This window comes from Clarias gariepinus, chromosome 8, assembly GCF_024256425.1.
Source record: "Clarias gariepinus isolate MV-2021 ecotype Netherlands chromosome 8, CGAR_prim_01v2, whole genome shotgun sequence".
In the NCBI taxonomy this organism is placed as follows: Eukaryota; Metazoa; Chordata; class Actinopteri; order Siluriformes; family Clariidae; genus Clarias; species Clarias gariepinus.
Genome location: NC_071107.1, coordinates 32,641,456 through 32,663,530, shown reverse-complemented (window position 1 = coordinate 32,663,530; position 22,075 = coordinate 32,641,456).

Sequence of the window (22,075 nt, the reverse complement as noted above, 5' to 3'; positions counted from 1 at the left end):
CTGATTCAGCAAGGTGCTGAAAGCATTCTTTAGAAATCTTGGCCCATATTGATAGGATAGCATCTTGCAGTTGATGGAGATTTGTGGGATGCACATCCAGGGCACGAAGCTCCCGTTCCACCACATCCCAAAGATGCTCTATTGGGTTGAGATCTGGTGACTGTTGAGGCCATTTTAGTACAGTGAACTCATTGGCATGTTCAAGAAACCAATTTGAAATGATTCGAGCTTTGTGACATGGTGCATTATCCTGCTGGAAGTAGCCATCAGAGGATGGGTACATGGTGGTCATAAAGGGATGGACATGGTCAGAAACAATGCTCAGGTAGCCCGTGGCATTTAAACGATGCCCAATAGGCACTAAGGGGCCTAAAGTGTGCCCAGAAAACATCCCCCACACCATTACACCACCCCCACCAGCCTGCACAGTGGTAACAAGGCATGAGGGATCCATGTTCTCATTCTGTTTACGCCTAATTCTGACTCTACCATTTGATTGTCTCAGCAGAAATCGAGACTCATCAGAACAGGCAACATTTTTCCAGTCTTCAAATGTCCAATTTTGGTGAGCTCGTGCAAATTGTAGCCTCTTTTTCCTATTTGTAGTGGAGATGAGTGGTACCCGGTGGGGTCTCCTGCTGTTGTAGCCCATCCGCCTCAAGGTTGTGCGTGTTGTGGCTTCACAAATGCTTTGCTGCATACCTCGGTTGTAACGAGTTGTTATTTCAGTCAAAGTCGCTCTTCTATCAGCTTGAATCAGACGGCCCATTCTCCTCTGACCTCCAACATCAACCAGGCATTTTCGCTCACAGGACTGCAGGATTCTTTGTAAACCCTAGAAATGGTTGTGCGTGAAAATCCCAGTAAGTGAGCAGATTGTGAAATACTCAGACCGGCCCGTCTGGCACCAACAACCATGCCACGCTCAAAATTGCTTAAATCACCTTTCTTTCCCATTCTGACATTCAGTTTAGAGTTCAGGAGATTGTCTTGACCAGGACCACACCCCTAAATGCATTGAAGCAACTGCCATGTGATTGGTTGATTAGATAATTGCATTAATGAGAAATTGAACAGGTGTTCTTAATAATCTTTTAGGTGAGTGCGTATATACTGTATACTGTATATAGTCTCTCTTATGCACCTGGTAATAAATATGTGAGCCTGAAGCAACCTGTTGTTTTGACAGTTCTCTCATCCATCTTGGGAAACTCATTTACACTCCGCCAACTCATTTAGCACCATAAGAAACTTTTCCTTTCAGACGATTTCATCCCGGACTACGCAATTTAGCTATGTGTGCTACATTTTATGTGATGAATCATCCCGGAACGGAGACTGTTGCTTTGAGAGTCAATTTTGACTGACAGCTGCATTTACTCACTTTCTTTGTCTTGCTTTTTCTCGTGTCTGTACGAGTCCCTAGCCGTGCAGGCTCGGGGAATGCAGTTAGAACTGCAATGAAATTCCCTGTATATAAGATTTCTTACTTCTGAGATATGTGGCTCAGCGTATCACCGCTGACAGGTTTTGGAAGACTTTGTTGCGGCGTCAGCAAGACCAACAGCATATGTACAGGAGTTTGTTTAGAAATACATGCAGTTCTGAGTACTGCAGGTCAAACATTTACATGATCAAGATTGAGGACCGTACTGACGATGTGTCAATGCTGTATGTGAGCAGCCAAATGTGATTTTTTTTTATTGTTTTTTTACATACTCATATTATAACCAGAGGAGTACGGCACCACAAGACAACTCCACTCCACACCACCAGAGGTTCCCATCACCTGAATACTAATACTGTATGGTTTACTTTTTCACAGCCATGACTTTAGAAATATCCCCTGAATATGCTTCCTTGACCTGGTTGCTTAGCAAACTTTTTATTTTTTATTTATTTATTTTTTTTTTCAAAGCTAGGGACATTAATCCAATAAGAAAACAAAGCCTCCAGTCACGACTGTGAAATTAAAGGATGTGAACTGATGAAATTGGGCTGTTTTCACTGCTTTGATTGCATCATTGACATAAGTAATATAACCATCAATCAACGTGGAATAAATGAAACAAGGACAAGCACAAAATAGAAGCAGAAGCTTTAATTAAAACATTTTTAAATCAGATTACTGAGGATTCTCTCCGCACGAGTTTAGTGCTCCAGATGACCCCTGGATCGATGCACTGATTTCTTAATGAGCAGACGCTTGCAGCACAATAGTACACAGAAGTTCTATTGACCCGCGAGTGTGGGTGTGATTTCCTTTATTTGTTCCAGCGCCGCACACTGCACACTCTCATTCTGATCTCAATAAGATCCGAGTTATTGAAAGACTCAGACAGAGAACATCGTGCCAACCACACACACTCAAACACACACACACACACACATTCTCTAACATTTTTATAAATATTACAGAACATATGCAGTATACACAAAGCACATACTGTACAGGACAGTTCTGGTTCTGAAAACTCCTGGTACCTGCTGTCTCATACAGTTTCAGAGTTTAATAAGGAGGCCATGAGCTGGAGCAGGTATTTTCGGACTTTCGGTGCAGCTGAGTAGAAGGTCTAAAAGATACCAGATAAAATCACTGTGCTACTTCCCTAAACAGGTGCACATTTATTCATTTATTCCTTCCTTTTCAGTAAGTATTCGTTCCTGTTCAGGGATCCACCACAATATTGAGAACATGAATGTTAATTGATCAACTTGGTCACTTATCATTATCCCAACATTCTCAAAATGTTCAAAATTTAGTACACGTTATAAAGTCTTATGTTTGCCCTGCCCGTGAAAAAAATGTTTAAAAAGATTATAATAATAATAAATTAAATGACAGAAAACTTGACGAATGTTGAAGAATGTTCTCCAACTCCATTAGCATCATTCCTGGCTGTGGGTCAGGGAAATACACTTTGAGCCGGGTATGTTTTTGGATATTAACGTTTTTTGATTAATGAATGCACTTTATCAAGGCAATTTGTCTAAACAAATCAGGAAGGAGCACAAAAAGTAAGCAATCCTGATTCCTCTAAGAAGCCTATCAACTGCATTAAAATTTCTTATGTCTTCATAGTGCTGCTCACGCCAACGCGCTGCCATATTTCATAAGCTAAAATCTGATTACACAAGCCTTGTGCGCAGAGCGGCTCCTATCTGAAATGCCTCAAAGAGAAGCAGGAGGTGCAACTCTGTTTTAGATAGATTGTACATATTCACGATACGGCATGGTTGCAAATTAATAGCAATTTAGCACAAGCCGAGTCGTATAAAAGGTAACGAGATTGGGGTTACCTGTTGGGGTTTTTTTTGTGGGACTTAATTCATAAATAAATCCCACATCAGTTAGTATAACATGCATGATGGATATCTCAGGATAGTATTTTGGAATATACGTTATAGTAAAGTACAATAATAGAAATAAAAATACCACCATGCCACCACAAAGCTTCCCAGTTTAATCCTGAGCTCAGGTTATTGTCTGTGCATGTCTCTCGCAATTGTGTGGGTTTCCTCCCTTAGGCTCTCTCTCTCTCTCTAAGTTTCTTTCATAACTGGGTAGTTGAACGACAGGGGGAAAAAAAGTCAGTTGGGTGAGTATTTTTGGTAAGCCTGTGTCCACTGCAGCCTCAGATTTCTGTTCTGGAACCTGATGTTGTGTTCTGCTGTTGTGTCCCATGTCCTTTAACGTGTGTGTGCATTCTGAGCTGGTGTATTAAGTGTTATTAAGTAGAACGGATCAGAATTAGAAAATAATAGCTTCGACTGGAGGCAGGAATAGTGCTCGAACAGTATTTAATGAGCACAGCAGACCAAGCGGTTGTACCACGTGTTGTAGAAGGAGGATAATGAGTAACGAAATGAATGAAATATCCATCCGTTTATTTTTTTTCCTCCAAGATATATTTAAAGATTTAATGTAAAATTCAATGTAGTCTATTCACTTTCACAAAGATCAGATCTATCCCCATAGCACTTGCTCTAAAGAAATCGAGGTAGGCAGCAGTAATAGTATATTGAATTGTTATCCGACTACACACTTGGGATGAATCACTCCGCACATTGTCAGTGATAACAATCCCACTATCCAGGTACAACAAGGCACAAGATTCAGTTTTCATGTCATTAGTGATTGTCATCACTAGGCTTTAGTTCCTTCATAGAGGATCCATAGAGAATGAAGAATTTAAAAATCAAAAATATTCCACGTGGAGGCAGTAAAATATGGCAGTCAAAAAAGTGTAGTGTGTGCATGTGGAGCAGTGGCCATGGAAGTGATGGTAGCCTTGGGCTTTCCTTGGGCTTGTCTTAATACTGGTCTTAGCTACACCAGTCTAACCATTATCTGTTGTCCTTTCTCATGAAGGTGCTTCCATTCACAGAATTGCTGCTCTATTAGTGACTACATCTGACCAGTAGAGAACATGGTGCCATTTACCTCCAATGGGCCTCAATTCAAACAAGAAAGTCATGGTTTTGCTATGGAACGGTGAAAGAACTTGCCAAGAATACATATTCACATAGTGTGTGAATGAGCATGTGAGTGTGTGTATGTGTGTGTGCCCTGCGATGGATTGGCGCCCTGTCCAGGGTGTACCCTGCCTCATTCCCTAAGTCTCCTGGGATAGGCTCCAAGCCCCCCACGACCCTGAATACAGGATTAAGTGGTATTGACGAAGAGTGAGTGAGGGAGAGTGAAGGTTGATGGGCTGTAACACAGTAAGAGCTCGTCCAGCACATTCTTTAATTGCTCAAATAACAGATTTAAAACGTATGTGCTTATGTTAAAAAATAGGAAGAAATCCAACTGAAATTTTTACAAAAAAGAAAAATCCTAACACAATTCCAGATGTAACTTAAAGGGCACCTATTTAGCAAAATTCACTTCTGCATGTTCGGATTTTTTTTCCCTGTTTTTTTTTTTTCTTTTCTCTTTTTCATTTTGTATTGTCCAGAGCTTAAGCAAGCTAATTCGATTTCCCTCTAACGTGACCTCATATGTCAAATGCTTCCTACTCTGATCTTGTCTTGTCTTGTCCAAAAACAAAACTCTCTTTCTCTGTCTCTTCCCCTATCATGGGATTAGGCAGGGTAAAGGTTTATAGACTGGACTAAACTGCAGCACATCATGGGGACTTTAAAGACATTTTGCCCTCACTTTTGAAACCTGCTTGTAGTTAGTCATCGTGCTATTGCGTGTCAACTCTAAAGACTGCTGTGCTTTGAAGCTACCAGGAGATCAGCGGCTTCTAAAAAGTCTATTACCAAAACCAGACCTTGTCAGATAGATTACATTTTTCTAAACTCTTATGGTGTGAATAACACATGATTGGCTGATTCTACAAATACATTTACATATTTGGCAGACGCTCTTATCCAGAGCGACTTACATTTTTTTTTTTTTATCTCATTACACATCTGAGCAGTTTAGGGGTTAAGGGCCTTGCTCAAGGGCCCAACAGTGGCAACTTGGTGGTTGTGGGGTTTGAACCTGGGATCTTCCGAACTGTAGTCCAATGCCTTAACCACTGAGCTACCCCTGCTTAATAAGCAGGGTGCTCCTATTAAAATGGCCAGTGAGAACATAGAGAGATATAGAAAATATATATTGGAGCCCAACTGGTACTGGAAATTGACTTGAAAACTAGAATAAGTCAAAGTTTTTACTTTAGAACAGTACTTTATAGAGAAATATCAAAGACGGTGACAGTCATTTGTACCCAGATCATGTTGTCCTGGAACTTCATTTCTACTTTCCCTGTCAGACATTTCCTTTCTAAGCTTTACAGTCTTCTCTGATATGGTGATTGAATCTCCCACTATATTTTCACCACATCAGACCACCCTGCTGTTATGCATTATTTGTTTTGTTTTTTTATACGTCCCTTTCTGTCTGTTGTTATTGAAAAATTTATTCCACTTCCAGTCTGAGCAACAGAATATCAAAAAGTTGTGTTCATCATACAGTCCCCCTAGATATCAGTAAAGGAGAGCGTAAGAAAAACCCATTTAAGAGATTGATCATTGCTTCTTGTGGAAAGAGACAGCAATGGGATTAAAGACTCAACCTGCAGGAATGTGTTTGTAATGTTCGGCTCGACACTCCAAACGACCTCTGCAGTTGGAAGCTGGGGCCAATCACCAGCTTCTTTCTCCGATACACCATATATACAGTAGCGAGACCAAAGACGATTTGCATGTCACTAAATCTAGACCACTCTTTTAGTCTACTACCTCCTCAGTGTATTTCATGCCCTCTGCCCTCTAGCCAGCTAATGTGATTGGGTTTTCCCTACAGTACCCATGCACTGTCATTACCAGCTGGATTCATCGCCTGCTTGGCCTCCAATTTGATTTTCCTCTAGTTCCCACTCCCTCCCTCCATCAGGTTCGGTCTCCCTGTACATATGTTATACCTCTATGTTAGTATTTCACCTCCCCTGCCATCTAATCAACCAGAGGACCTGTGGCTATTTATTTTTGAGTGGTTTTCCATCACTGTAACAGGCATTGTTTACTGCTAAGCCTGTTTAAACCGTACCTGGATTTACGAAAGGAAACTTTGCAGTTGAAATCAATGAATTGATGCTAACCCTCAACGAAGTTGACTCTTTGGCCCAAGGTTCCACAAATAAAAATAAAAAGGCAATTTTTTAAATAGAGATTAAGATTCAAGTATGGACTGGTTTCTTAAAGCCGCATTTGGTATAATAAGTTTACCAGATGATCTATAGCATGTAACCACAGGATGCATTCCGCTACAGTGTCCAAGAACTTGGATGCATTTTAAGGTTTCTTTTAAAAGAACAGATATTTAATTTAAGATTCTACCAATTAGCCTTGCTCTAGAATCCTACTGTAAGTGGTTTTAATATGCAATAATCAGTATACTGGTATTAAGATTCAATTATTTGTTACATGCACCAAACACACAGTGAATTTAATTCTTACTATAATAATAATATTATTATAGTAAGAATATAATTTAGTTAATACTAGTTAGGAAGCTGGTGTCAGAATGCAGGTCAGCCAGGATACAGCACACCTAAAAGCAGACAGAGGTAAAGTTTCTGCTCAAGGGCTCAACAGTGCCAGCTTGGTGATGCGGGGCTTTAACCCCTGACCCTCTGAACAGTAACCTAGAGCTTTATATATTTGAGCAACCGCTGCTGCAAGGTGATACTCATACCCCCTAGATGAACAATCGGAGGAAGCTTTCAGAGCGAACCAGCTGTCAAACCGAGAATCTTCCGCTCCATAGCCAAACACTTTATCCACTGGCTCTGTATATACTATACTATGTTATGCTATGCTATGCTATGCTACACTACACTATACTATACTATATGCAACAGTTAGTGCTGACTGAGTAATCAGAGCAGTCTGATTAGATAAGAGGCATTCCATAAGTGATGATAATAGACAGTAACAGTACTGGGACATTTAACTATACAGTATGTACTGTATGACTTCGCATCATCATGTGTTCTAATAACCATTAATTACACAACCTGTTGATCATCAGCATGGGTGAAGGTAGGTTTGTATGGTCCGCCATACTAAACAGAGAGCAGCTGCCTGCCAAAACTAACATTCAAAACTAGTCACAGAAACACTTTTAGCAAGAAAAGAGATCTGTTAACATTATGCCATTGTAAACAACACTTTGTCTCCTTACTAGTTGCTTCTAAGTCATTCCAAATTGCCACCTAAATTTACACCTAAAGTGATCAATAAAGCTAACTAACCTTCTACAATAGGCTGAATCCCTTTCTAACCTCTAAGTAAAGGGCACTATTTGATGTGTGGAGAAGTGAATTGTACACCCTACTGTACATAGTGCACTAACTTTCCATTCAATTCTATCTGCGATTCAATCCTGAAATCCTGAAGTTAAAGCAGCCAAAAGTAAAAATATAAAAAGAAAAACTATACATGTTTATGGAACTGTTGTATAAAAGCAATATTGCACTGAGATCATGCCTTCCTGGGGCCTCATGCTGATAACGAGCACAACAGCACTCGCTCTTGTATGATATTGCTTAAATACACTTTATAGTATATATAATATACAGTGGTAACACGGCATATGAATTGAAATCTCTAATTCTTAAGGTGAAATTTTGTTTTGTGAAATGTATTTTCTTATCGGAAATAATCTAATAAGGTTAATAGGAATAATTTGTTCCAGCCACCCAAAAATATTACCAATATTATTGATTTCCAACACTATAATTATATTTTGTCTTATAAAAACCAATTTAAACATTTGGAAAATACATGCAAATGAGGTAAAGTATGAAATAAAAAAAAATTCATGATACTGATTTATGATACTTCTTGGCACCGGCTACGTGCTATTGGCACTGCTAACAATCTTGCCATGTCTTAACTAAATCTTGCACAAAATGCAAAAAAAATAAAAATACGCACAAAGAAAATGTAAACTTGCTTTGATTTGCTTTCCACTGACGCAAACAGGTTTTGATCAGCTACCAAAAGCAACCGGAAGTACATGTAACCGGCTCAGTCGCTCGTATACCAAAAATGCTCCACTTGCCAGGACGAACTTTTCGCAAAATTTAAGTTCTTGGGCTTTGTAGACCGAGGTACCACTCTACTTTACTAAGCACATTAGCTTATTTGTAGCCCTCAATAAAGAGCATTCCATCTCACTGTGAACCTGGAAAAGGACTCATAATGACTGAAAGGAGCCACACGACATATTGGTGTGAAGACTCAGGATTTCAAGTGGCCATATGTCAATGCCATTCTTTTACTTTAGCTATCTCACTCTATTATTGCTTTGACTGTCAGTCTAGTCTTGAGAACTCACCGACAACAAAACTTACCCGTGAGGAAAATTGGGCTTTATAAGTTTTGCTGCGGTGATGCCAAAGGCTTAAGTAGCAGCACCAGTCGAGCTGCCAGTCACTCCAGATTGTGTGAGCATCAATAAGAAAGAATTGATTAAACCTACCATCAACTCCAATTGAAAAGACACACACACACACACACACACACCGCACACAGGCACTACCTTGAAAGCACACAAACAGCTGTGTAGTAACTTCTGATGGATTCAATAACCGTCTGCATCTCTCTATATTATCAACATGTCAAGGGAATTCTCTAATGAGAAGAATAAATGAGAAGCTTCAACATGTGTTTTGAAGTCATATTTAAACTCCTTCATCTCTCACAGCTCAGATCTGTTTATTAGATTTAGTCAGCACCATACCTCGAAATCTCCTGTTGCGATCTAGCAGTGGCGGTGCCGACTTTATGAAAAGGGCAAATGTGGCTGGGCTGTTTTCACCCTCTGCTCGCATGACACGGTTGATATTTAAGGAGCTGACATACAACACAATTTTCCCCACCAGCCAACTTTTCTTTTTTTTTTTTTTTTCAGAGTATCACTAGATCCGCCAAGCAGACAGGCTGGAAACATGTCCGCTCTGAACAAGGTCTCTGGGCTTTTAGACACTCTAATGAGGCTGCACTTTAAAGGGCTGTGGAAGCTTCTGCAGAGATCAGATTTCTCTCACTTTAACTTCATCTGTCAAACCTAAAGTCTCTGAACTGGATTCAACTTTTTCTTTTTTTATCCTGACACTGCAAGACGGTGCGGACAGAATATGCGAGCAACCTAAGCTGGGCATAACTCCACCTAAAATTAGGGTTATAGGTATGGGGTAGGAGGGCTTTGATCATCAGCAGTGATGCAATATGAGATAATTATTTTCATGTAGCACTATGTCTCAAAGTATTTTATTCCTCTTATTCCACACCGGTTGGTAAATGATTACAATGACTTCATGCTTTTGATTCAAATCGAGTTATGTTTACAGTTTTTAAACCATCCCTGAAAAAAGCCCCCTTTTTTTTTACTTCAAGACCCTCCAAAAATGCAGCAAAGCCCTTTGTCTGGAAATCATGTCTAAAATCATATCAAGTTATACCTCACCCTCCGACAAAGCCCTGACACTGGAGACTCCTACAAAAATGCTGTACCAACTCACCCATCACATCAAAGGTAATAAAAACCTTTTATTGTATGTCTTGTCTGCTATAAAAATGAATTAGTATGAATTAGCTTGCAATGCACCTCTTGCAAGCATTTGGGTGTGTAGTAACACAATGCCAGGAGGGAACGACATAAGCACATTGAAGAGACCTGAAGAGGACCTGAAGAGAGCTGTGCAGAAGCAAATTCTCAAACATCTAAATAAAATCAAGTAATGTAAGGAAAATTGGACCAAAATTCCTCCACATCGATGTGAGAGACTAATAAAGTCATATAGGATTCAGTCATACAATGATTACTTCAAGTTATTTCTTCTAAAGGTGGATCTACAAGTTATCGAATTATGAGGGCTACTTTTTCTTTCTGGATTAATTTTTGCTAAATAAATAATAGCATTTTGAAAATAGTTGTATTTAGTAATAGGTTGTATTTGCCTAATACTAAGATCCACTACAAAAAGATGATTTATATTAATTTTTTAAAGAAAAACATAGAATTAAAAGAGGGGGTACTAACTTTTGAAAATGACTGTGTATACAGGAGAAATGAATATGTTTACAGCCTGGCACAAATAATGATTTTGGGCTCCATAGCTAGATTTCCCATTCTTGACAACTGTATGGGGTGAACGTTTATGTAATGCATAAGTTAAAATTATATTAGGGCATAAAATCATGTATAATTAGCGGTAGGGCCGATTTGAGTTAAACTCTACATTGAGTCCATACTCTACATCGGGTGACGTGTAGAGTATGGATTAGGGAATGTGGTTCATTAGTATATAAAGTACTGTAACATTAGTATATATGTTAGCATTAGCCACTTTAGCATTTTAACTAGCTAGTTTGTGGTAACTGGGGTAAGTGAGCATGTTCCAACCAATAGCTGGCTCTGTTCATTCCATCCATTTCCCCATATATGGATCTACCAGGGTATAGACAGACTCAGTTCTTGCTAAGATGGCCCTGATCAGAGCTCCCACAGTTGTGCTTTAGAACCTATGTGTGACATCAAAGAGGGTTTGTCCAATATATACGCTATACAGTTCTATGAAGCAAACCCATGCACACACACCTACACATTTTCGGGATTGATTGTCTGATGCAAGAAAGGGACATTTTGTTCTGCCGTGGATCTCACTCAGCTTTTCTGACTTGCAGAATTCTACTCAGAGTTCGCCAAGCTGTCAGAATCCCTCCATTCTCCACTGGGGTAAAGTCAGTAGGTCAGCACTTGAGGGGACTTGGAAGGATATCTTGGTATTGCTCACTCTCTTGAGTGACAAACCACCAAGTCTGGGTACACACACAACAACAAAAGTTTTTAAAGTTTTAGGAGTGGCAGATATGGGTGGATAAGAAAAAAACTGGAATGTGTGTAAAATCAGAGTGGCACTAAATAATAAGCAACTCATAATACTGTACATACAGTAAAAGACTGGTGTGTAATACATTACTCAACACATTAAGAGTTGACTTAAGCATACTGTACATGGTGATTAGTTCATCCTGGAATTGTCCACATCAGTATTCAGACGTCAAACATAAAACAAAATAGAATGTGTTACACAGTATGCTGAAGTTCAACTGATTTTTCTTTAAAGCTATACAGTAAATCTACAAACTTATGTCAATCAGGTCGATGTTGCCCCTGATATGTCAATCAGGGGCAACATCGACTGCATGAATATGACATTAATTTATTAAGTGAATTATTGAGCTACGTGCATTTACCTGAATACTGATTACCTTCCTTGCATACCTTATTGACATAACTTTTAAACTTAGATCTGGATCATGCTGAGATCTAAAATGTCTGTAAGGAAAAAAACTGACAGATGGTAGCTAAATACTCATTTGAGACCAAAGCCTATTAATACCCCTTTATTCAGGACAGAAAATATGTGTGTGTGAGTAAGTCTTTTAAATGATGACAAATATTTAATTTTAGTCATTAAGTCTGAATACAACCCAGAAGGAAGTAGATGTCAGAATTTCTCGGTAACTTATTTAAAGAGAAGGAGTGCAGAGAGAAGGGCAGTTAACGGTTAAGGAAGTGGAAACTGCAGTGATTGCAGTAGACGTCAGCTTCAGATCACATCACCTTAACATAAAGAAGTTGGACAGGAGATTAGTAATTTCTGGAAAGGGAAAAGACACTGGGATACTGATGAGATCGTGATTCTATAACCAGGGGCACTGCTAGACATTCTGGGCTTCTCGAGCCCTAACACCTTGCAGAAGCTAACAGTTTTCATTACTCAGGGGCCCTTGGGATCATCCTTACTTTTCTCTCTCCTTATGTCATATCGTCACATGATTTTTGTCACCCATCTTGGTGGTTGGACCAACACATCTACAGTCATCAATCTACCTTGTCCAAGTGCTGAGTTTTTAAAAATGCTCTATCCAGGCTATAAATCATCGAGACAACTGTCATCCCGTCCTCTATCAACCTGTAGGATTACAATATAAACTGAATGAATGCCACACTGTATGACAGCCACATGTTAAACGTGTGTTTGGATTCAGATCGTGCTGACTTCAAAGGATAACCTACTGCTTTTCAAGTTAGCCATCAACCTGTCGTGGGACGTAGCACCAACCGCCGGAACCAATCGAATACAATGGAGAGCGCTTGCTGCTTAATGCGCCGTACAAACCGCGGAGATCTAAAACTAAGTTCTCGAGTTAATTACGAATAGCTGTTACAATTTTATGATGCTTAGCTTTATTTAGGAAAATAGTTTTAATGCATCACTCTAGATATTCCAACCCATCCTATAAAAGGTGTGTACTGTATATGTCATTAACATCTTGCATTTATCACATCTAGTAAGCATTTTCTGCCGTATCAGTGTAATCAACACTTTTTCTCAGTTTCCATCGTGTAGAATTTTGCATTTCACCACACAGGGAATCTCTAGCATGGTGGCATCAACAAAACAGCATCACTAATTATGGCACTTGCACGAGCTCCGCTGTGCTTCCGTGCTGGTTTTAGATATGGTGGGATTTAGCTGGGGGGCACAGAACACACGGGGAAAATAAGAAAATAAGAAAATAAGAATTAAGATTAATGATAATGATATCGTTGCATTTTTCATGCCGTCGTGTGGGTCGATTAATCTTGCTTGTTCTTTGATTCTACTTTGTGACTGACTGGGAAGGTGTTTCACTCAGAAGTACGGAATGAAAAGGGAGGGGACTAAGCAGACATCACCTCAGGTGTTCTCAGGGGCTGGTGGGGAGTTCGCCCAGGGCGCCATACACTCTAGAACCGCCACTGGTGCCAACACCTTGCATAAGGCTGATGAATCTTCACCACTTTAAATCTCAACTTCACAAATTCTGACCCCTTTTTTCTTCATATCTTTTTTTTCTTCTTGTACCATATTTATTACTTCTAGTGAAAAATGGGATAGAGCAGGGGAGAAGGTTCAACACTTCATCTCTTTCAGCATTTCCTCAGTATTGGTGGTGGTATACATCACAGGATAAGATGAGTGTGATTTCTCAAATATCCCCCATTACTACAGATGTCCAACCTTTCCCTTATAATGAAAACTCTGATGATCACTGTTGGGTCTTTACAATCTACAGGAAATGTGAATTATAGGTTAATAGTGAAAAAAGTATCATATTGTATTTCCACCTGTTTGGAGGTATGTCTTTGAATAGTTTATTTCCAAGCCTGGATTTTTACGTCCATTTTTCCTGTTATGAACCTTTGCTTCTTGGATTATCGCTGTTTAATATTGTCCACTCATGCTCCAGCTATTGATAATTATATTAATAATAAACACTAAATTGAATATCCACTTGCATCCTACCTACCATAACCCCAGGATTATACTACTTTTACGGTATAATGCTTCTTTGTTGAACATCTTATCCATATGGTATCCATTTAGAAGTTACATGCTTTTCCATCCTGCTATTATTCATTATCTTCCTACAGTAACCCTGACTTTAAAAGAACCCGAAACCTATTATATGTCCGACTTATACCAAAGTTAGTCTCTGTGTGAAGAATGCACCGCACATGGCACAAATTTGTCTCAAATAATCATTTCTTTAAAACGGGAGAAAAACAAGCATACAGTACTACTAGATAATTAGAGAGTGTGTGTGCATGGTAGAGTGTGCTTACATGAGAGTGCTGGGCTTTTTGCATGCTCACAGGCCACAGAAAGTCATTTTATTGGAAATCACACAAATCTACGACTTGTTCAATAGTTAATGAGCTGAACAAATTAAATGCAAAATGGGATTTATTGTGTCTTTCTGCTTGATTACTGCAGCCCAAAGGCCACAAAAGTCATCAGCACCATTGTGAGTAATGCAGACTTTTGCTTTTTCCATTATTCCTGTTTAAAAAAAAAAAAAAAAGGCCTCTAGCTGTTGCTGAAGCTCACCTTAAATGACTTTGTGAAGATTTCTGCATCACTCCACCAAAATTCAGTCTCGCCTTTGCCAAGAGGCCTACTTTTGGAGTTTCCATTTAGATGCAAGCATGAGTAGGTATTGTGGATGCTACAATGCCTTTTTCGAAGCCAGTCGAAGTCTATAAATAAGTGGGAATGTCTCCAGTACTGTACTGTAACTAGATGTATAGCATATGGATGAGTATGAGTATATTATGTTATGCCAATATTATGACAACATTTATGCTGGCAAAGACATTTATATTCACAAATGGCTTACACATCATCAACTTTCTGCGCTCGCCATTTTGTTTATGCAAATCACCAGCATGTTATTCACACCTCTCTAGCTGCCAAAAGGAGAAGAAGAAGAAGAAGAAGAAGAGAGAGAGAGAGGGAGCGACAGAGACAGAGAGATTATTTTCTATTTGTTGTTAATTAAAAAAATAACATTTTACAAACACATAAAACATAAAAGCAAGATAAAAGAGCAGATTAAACATTTTAAATATTTATATGATTCTGTATAAACAAGATAAAAGCATCGAAATAAATATAACTGGTGTTTATTACTGTAAAATACTGATATGTTCCTGCATGAACAGCTACAGTATGTCATATTTATCACAAGTAGTGGACAAAGTACACAAACGCACTTGAATAATAGTGTAGGTTCTCTATGTAACAAGTCTTTACTTAAGTAAAAGTACAGTTCTTCATTTGCATTTCTACTTGAGTAAAAGTAAAAAAGTCCTTGGCCTTCAATTTTTTGAGTATGAAATGTGAATAACTGCATAGTAAAAATTATTTGTCATCTGTCAGATTTCTGAAATCTCTCTCTCTCTCTTCTTCCTGAATTTGCACCCAGCTCTGCCTCTGATTTTAAACACCTGCTACTGTACAGTACATTGTCTGTGACTACATTAATAGATACTCCATGCAGGCTATCTTGCTTTTATTTACTACTACTAATAATAATACATTTTATTTTGCACTTTATAATTAAAGCAAATCTCAAAGTGCTACAAATTAATTCGACCTGAAAGCTCTGATAAAAAGATAAGTTTTAAGACCAGATTTAAAAGCGTCAACATATTTAGAAAGTGGCAGCAACCTCTTTTCCCCTCTCATCTGTTCCAATCACACAGCATTAAGATTTTGCATTACTTCATACGTACTTCCAATATGATTTGGACATCCCTAATATCCCACATGTGCTTTTTGAACATGCTATTCAAAGTTTAGTCCGCTGTAATTGATAATTCTGGTCAGAAATACATACACAATTGTGTGCTTTTAACATTGTGGTAACATTTTAAGAAAAAAAAAACATACAGATATGACAGTTAAGTGCCCACATACTTTGGCCAATTTGTGTACGTATGGATATATGTATGGATTTTGTATTTATTATTATAAATTATTTTAATCTAGCCCACCTTAATAAAGCTTCCAGTTTGTCCTTTCCTGTCCTGGATAGCGACCGATAGACAGAACGACTCATTTCCAACCAAGGTCCTGAGGCTATACCGTCACTGTCTCTGTCTCTCTATCAGTCTGACATTAGCCCAAGCTTGCCTCAATTATGCACTCAAGAAACACAGCATACAATCGATTCTCAGTCTCTATATCCACATCCCCTACACCTCATTTCATTTTTCTTGTCTTACCATCCTCCAGGCGTAGTGACCTTCTGTTACACCTGCTCATGTCATGTATATATTTGTGAGTGAGAATGAGACAGATCCCAGGATTGCAGTGGGCAAGTCGAAAAACGGGAAAACCAAAGCCTGTGGACAAAATTCTAAAATCAATATCAGTGTGTGTGTGTGCGCGCGCATGTGCACAGGCAATGAAGAGCACGCTGTTTAAATAATAAATCCTAGTCTAAACAGGAGTCCATTTCTCTAGACACCCTAATCCATGCAGTCACTCAGCTAAAGCTAATTCTGTTCATGACATGTTTCAGCTTTCTTCTCCTCTCACCCTCAAGACTTATTCCTCTTCTCCTTCTTATTTCTCTCCTCTCCCTCTTCTGTACAGAACATCATTTTTTCTCTTTGTATTGCTTAAATCTCTTCATGAACAGAATAATACAGAAGACCGAAGTTGTACTGTGTTTTGACGGGAATCATTGGGGACCACATGATACGATATTATCACGGTACCTAGGTGCTGATGAATACCAGCACAGATTTATATTTTTTCAACAGGGTGTGCCATTTTGGTTTTGACCCTCTAGCGGTATTGTGTGGAACTATACCCCAGTTTTTTTAGACAAGAAGAAACATTCATGATCATATTCATTTCCAGAGACATAACTTGGGTAAATATTTTCCATTTTTTCATATAATAATATGAAGGAACAATGAGCGCCCTTTGTATGAATTGAAAAACAAAATTAAAAAAAAGATTTGCATTTATTGTGACGCTACATAATTAAATCAATACCCCCTGCCCCCAACACCACCACCAGCTCCATTTCTAGTACCTTGTCAATGTTTCAACTTAATGTCTTATTATTTTGCAATACTATGTCATGATTTTAACTTAAAATATTTTGGATTTGTTTATTAAACATTATCTTGCAATTATCATCCTACTGTATCATGTTAAGCAGATACAGTAGTTGAAATAGCAAGAAAAAAAATTCTAATAGATATTAAAAAAAATATATTACGATACACTCGATTATAAAAATCTTATAACATAAAAATATCAGAAAAAGAAATTAAACCGAAATAAGATTATGTCAAGATAACAAAACGGCACTTTTTGCTTTTGCGGCCTGGATTTTGTCTCCCCGGCTGTGTCTCAATAAAGCAGAAAAGCCCTGGGCAGAGAAACCTGTCACACTTTCCTTAATCACCAGAGACCCCTTCAGCCAAGCGCGCTATATCCCTCTCTAGCTCTTTCTTCCCTTTTTTTTGCGACACCTCCCAGCTCTTCTGGCAGATTCATCGCTCTCAGTTCTACCCATCTGTTTTCCTTCATTAAGACAGATCCGCTTCTGCGGGCATCTGACACCTTTTCACATTGTACTGCACAGTATAATTAAGAAGGGCCAGGGATTCATATTGGCTTTATTCAAGCCAGAATCGTTCTGTCTCGTTCACATTTTTTAACCTCAAATTCCTCTCATGACATTTCATCCTGTGCATTTACAGTGGATATGGGTGATGTTGAGCTTGATATTCATAAAGTGAATATCAATGATCTTGTCAATATGTCAAACAGGAAACATTAAACTCACCACGATGGTGTACATAGTAAGCTCATAAAGAAAGGAGCTATGTAATTAAGGAATATAAGAAAATAATTTTCTTTTTCAAAAGAGTATCATGTGTGATTTACGGTTATAGGTTATGTTCAGTGTTATGGAAACTAATGTTTTATGCCAACCATGTGTTTTGTTCTTGCAAGCTACAAAGCTAACTAGCTTTTAACACAAGCCTGGATCCTTCTCTAAACCCTAAACTACTTGGTGTGTGGAACAAGAGCTTATACACACTACGTAGTGCACTAGCTTTCTATTTTACAATATTCAGGATTTAACCACAGAACAGTTAGTTAGTTATTAATTAGAAAGCTTAAAATTTTAGAATTAGTTAATGTAACCTGCAGATCATTTAAAGCACAGCGTATTCCACAGTGTCGTCTGGATATACACTCACCTAAAGGATTATTAGGAACACCATACTGTTTGACCCCCTTTCGCCTTCAGAACTGCCCTAATTCTACGTGGCATTGATTCAACAAGTTGCTGAAACCATTCTTTAGAAATGTTGGCCCATATTGATAGGATAGCATCTTGATGAAGATTTGTGGGATGCACATCCAGGGCACGAAGCTCCCGTTCCACCACATCCCAAAGATGCTCTATTGGGTTGAGATCTGGTGACTGTGGAGGCCATTTTAGTACAGTGAACTCATTGTCATGTTCAAGAAACCAATATGAAATGATTCGAGCTTTGTGACATGGTGCATTATCCTGCTGGAAGTAGCCATCAGAGGATGGGTACATGGTGGTCATAAAGGGATGGACATGGTCAGAAACAATGCTCAGGTAGCCCGTGGCATTTAAACGATGCCCAATTGGCACTAAGGAGCCTAAAGTGTGCCAAGAAAACATCCCCCACACCATTACACCACCACCACCAGCCTGCACAGTGGTAACAAGGCATGATGGATCCATGTTCTCATTCTGTTTACGCCTAATTCTGACTGAAATCGAGACTCATCAGACCAGGCAACATTTTTTCAGTCTTCAACTGTCCAATTTTGGTAAGCTTGTGCAAATTGTAGCCTCTTTTCCTATTTGTAGTGGAGATGAGTGGTACCCGGTGGAGTCTTCTGCTGTTGTAGCCCTTCCGCCTCAAGGTTGTGCGTGTTGTGGCTTCACAAATGCTTTGCTGCATACCTCGGTTGTAACGAGTGGTTATTGCAGTCAAAGTTGTTCTTCTATCAGCTTGTATCAGTCGGCCCATTCTCCTCTGACCTCTAGCATCAACAAGGCATTTCCGCCCACAGGACTGCCGCATACTGGATGTTTTTCTCTTTTCACACCATTCTAGAAATGGTTGTGCGTAAAAATCCCAGGACCTGAGCAGATTGTGAAATACTTAGACCAGGCCGTCTGGCACCAACAACCATGCCACGCTCAAAATTGCTTAAATCACCTTTCTTTCCCATTCTGACATTCAGTTTGGAGTTCAGGAGATTGTCATGACCAGGACCACACCCCTAAATGCATTGAAGCAACTGCCATGTGATTGGTTGATTAGATAAATGCATTAATGAGAAATTGAACAGGTGTTCCTAATAATCCTTCAGATAAGTGTGTGTATGGACCATTATTTTTTTTGTTTGTTTGTTTTAAATTCAGCCTATCTTAATAAAGCTTTAAGTTAGTCCTTTGCTGTCCTGGAAAGCACTGAATGAGCGAAGGCTAACACTAATAGCCTTAGGCACCACCAAATCCAGGAAGTAATCATGGTACAATAACAAATAAAACTTTTTAAATTTATTATTTTTATAATGTAATTTATAATTTTTTTTATTATTTTTATTACCTTCATCAATTTTTACATGCTTGTTTCTCTCCTAATATCGGTTATTGATTTTTCCGCCATAGACTGATGTCATAGTCGTTTGCAAAAGGTCTATAAACGGACATTCCCAGACCAAGTTAATAAAAGTTCAAGTTTCTCACTTAGTGACCTTTAAGTTATTGACACCTATATTTTAAACAAAAATCTTATTACAGCAACTTTTATCATATCAGTAATGTTTTGCTAAATGCCAACACCTACTGTACAACAAAATACAGAACGAGGACTTCATTACAGAATTCATTTTAATTCTGTAATTTTAATTAAAGTTGTTATAGGGTATGGAATGTCCAATCAGGTTTGAGAATGTGATAATTATGAATACAGTAATCAGTATACAAATACATAAATGAATTAAAAATAATAATAATAAGAAGAAGAAGGTTTTGATGATGTTTAGCTTTTTATTTTTAAGCCTTGGTTAATAAAACACCACTGAGTTACGCAAACATATTATGGAGATTTTAAATATAATCCTGATATTTGGTCCCTTCTGCACATAACTAGCTTTAAACAGACATTAAGATACTGAGTAAGCAGATCATCATGTGCCTGACAGATTTTGCCAAGAAAGGAAAAAAAAGGAGCATATTTCTAATCAGGTTCCTGGCTGAGACAGCCATCCGCTCGTGGAACAGACCAGGCACAGTGTGGCTTTGCAGCGGGCAGCTTGTCCTAGCAGGGTTTCTACTCCACTTGATTTCTCCATCAGCGGGCATTGAACCGCACTTAACACCCCCTGCATGTGCAAGCCATTACATTTACTTTTTATGTTTGTTCATACACAAATCTGTCTACATGCTTGTCCAAGAAAATGTGTCCTAAGCTGCAGTTCTGTACAGTGAAGGCAGATGGTTAATTGGAACTGATTTCAGGAAAAAATAAATAAATAAAATAAGACCGCCATTGACGATTCTTTTTTTTTTTTTTTTTTTTTTTTTTACCATTCATCAAAGACATTAGGTTTGAGAAAAATAGATGAATATGAGATGAAACAAAAAGAAAGCTCAAACTCAAAACTGATAGCCCATATACACATAAAATACGTGGATGTGGTGAAAGTAGTATGAAGCATGAAACCACCCATTTGACAAAATCAAAAATATTGGAACACAGATTGCCGAATAATTGTTTAAACAATTTATCTGAATTTTGATTTGAATGTCTTCTCTTAGTTTTGGTCGTGGGCTTTTTACATAATACAGGAAGAAAATCAAGCCGTTTTAAGGCTGTGAAAAGACAGAAAATCCATGTCACTGGTATTAGGCATAGCCAATACTACCATGTGGAACTTCCTAAAAAAAGAAAGAAACCACAGGTGTACTAACAACAGGACGTCGGAAAGGTCAACATCAGCAACGGCGATCGATGGCAGAAACATTGTGAGAACTGCAAAGAAAACCCCAAAACAACAGGCAGTGGCACCATAAACAACCTCTACAGGGCAGGGATGAAGATATCACGATCCATGAGCAGAAATATACTGTGGATCTAAAAGGCCAGAATAAACCATGGTTGGGACAAGATTCACATCTACCAAAGTGATGGAAAGACCACAGTGTAGAAGAAGAAAGGTTGTACTGATGATTTGAAACACAGGACCTCATTAGTAAGGCACGCTGGACATAGTGTCATAAGCTTGGATGTGCATGGGTGCTTATGGAACAGGTTCACTAATCTTTAGTGAGAATAAATCATCACAGTAACAGCAAAATTAATTCAGGAGTATACAAAAAACTTATTCAAGACAACAATGATCCAAAACACAATGCCAACACGATAAGGACTTCAACAGGGAAAAAGGAGAAGGTTTCAGACCAACTGAGTCAAAACCTGATCAAGGACACTACTTGGTGTGTGGAACAAGAGCTTCCACACTTTAACCCAACTGAGAATGCATTTTACTTATTAAATTTTTATTTTAAAATTATTAACAATCAATTATTAACAAACAAAATTATTAACAAACAATATTAACAATTAACAGACAGTGCTATGAAAAAAATACCCCCCCCCCTTTTTTTTTTTGCATATTTGTCACATTTAAATTATACAAATTATTAAACTAATTTTAAATATTACACAAAGATAATGTAAATCCGTTTCAGGTGCTGTGGCATGACCTTAAACAGGCAGTTCATGCTCAAAAACCCTCCAATGTGGCTGAATTTAAACAATTCTGCAAAGAGGAATGGGACAAAATTTCTCCACAGTTATGCCAATGACTTGCTGGTTATCACAAAAATAAGATCGCAGTTGTTGCTACCACAGTGTTTCACATAGGCAGGCTTGGACAGTTTTTTTCCTTCTTAAATGAAATCAATGAAAACATTATTTAAAAACTGTATTTTGTATTTACTTGGGTTTTCTTTGTGCAATATTTAAATCAGTTTAAAGATGTAAATCATTTACAGTACAGGGGACAAATATACAACAGAAAGTATTTTAAAAATATATACTTTCACAGCACTGTATATGGTAGCTTCACTAATCTTGGTTCACAAT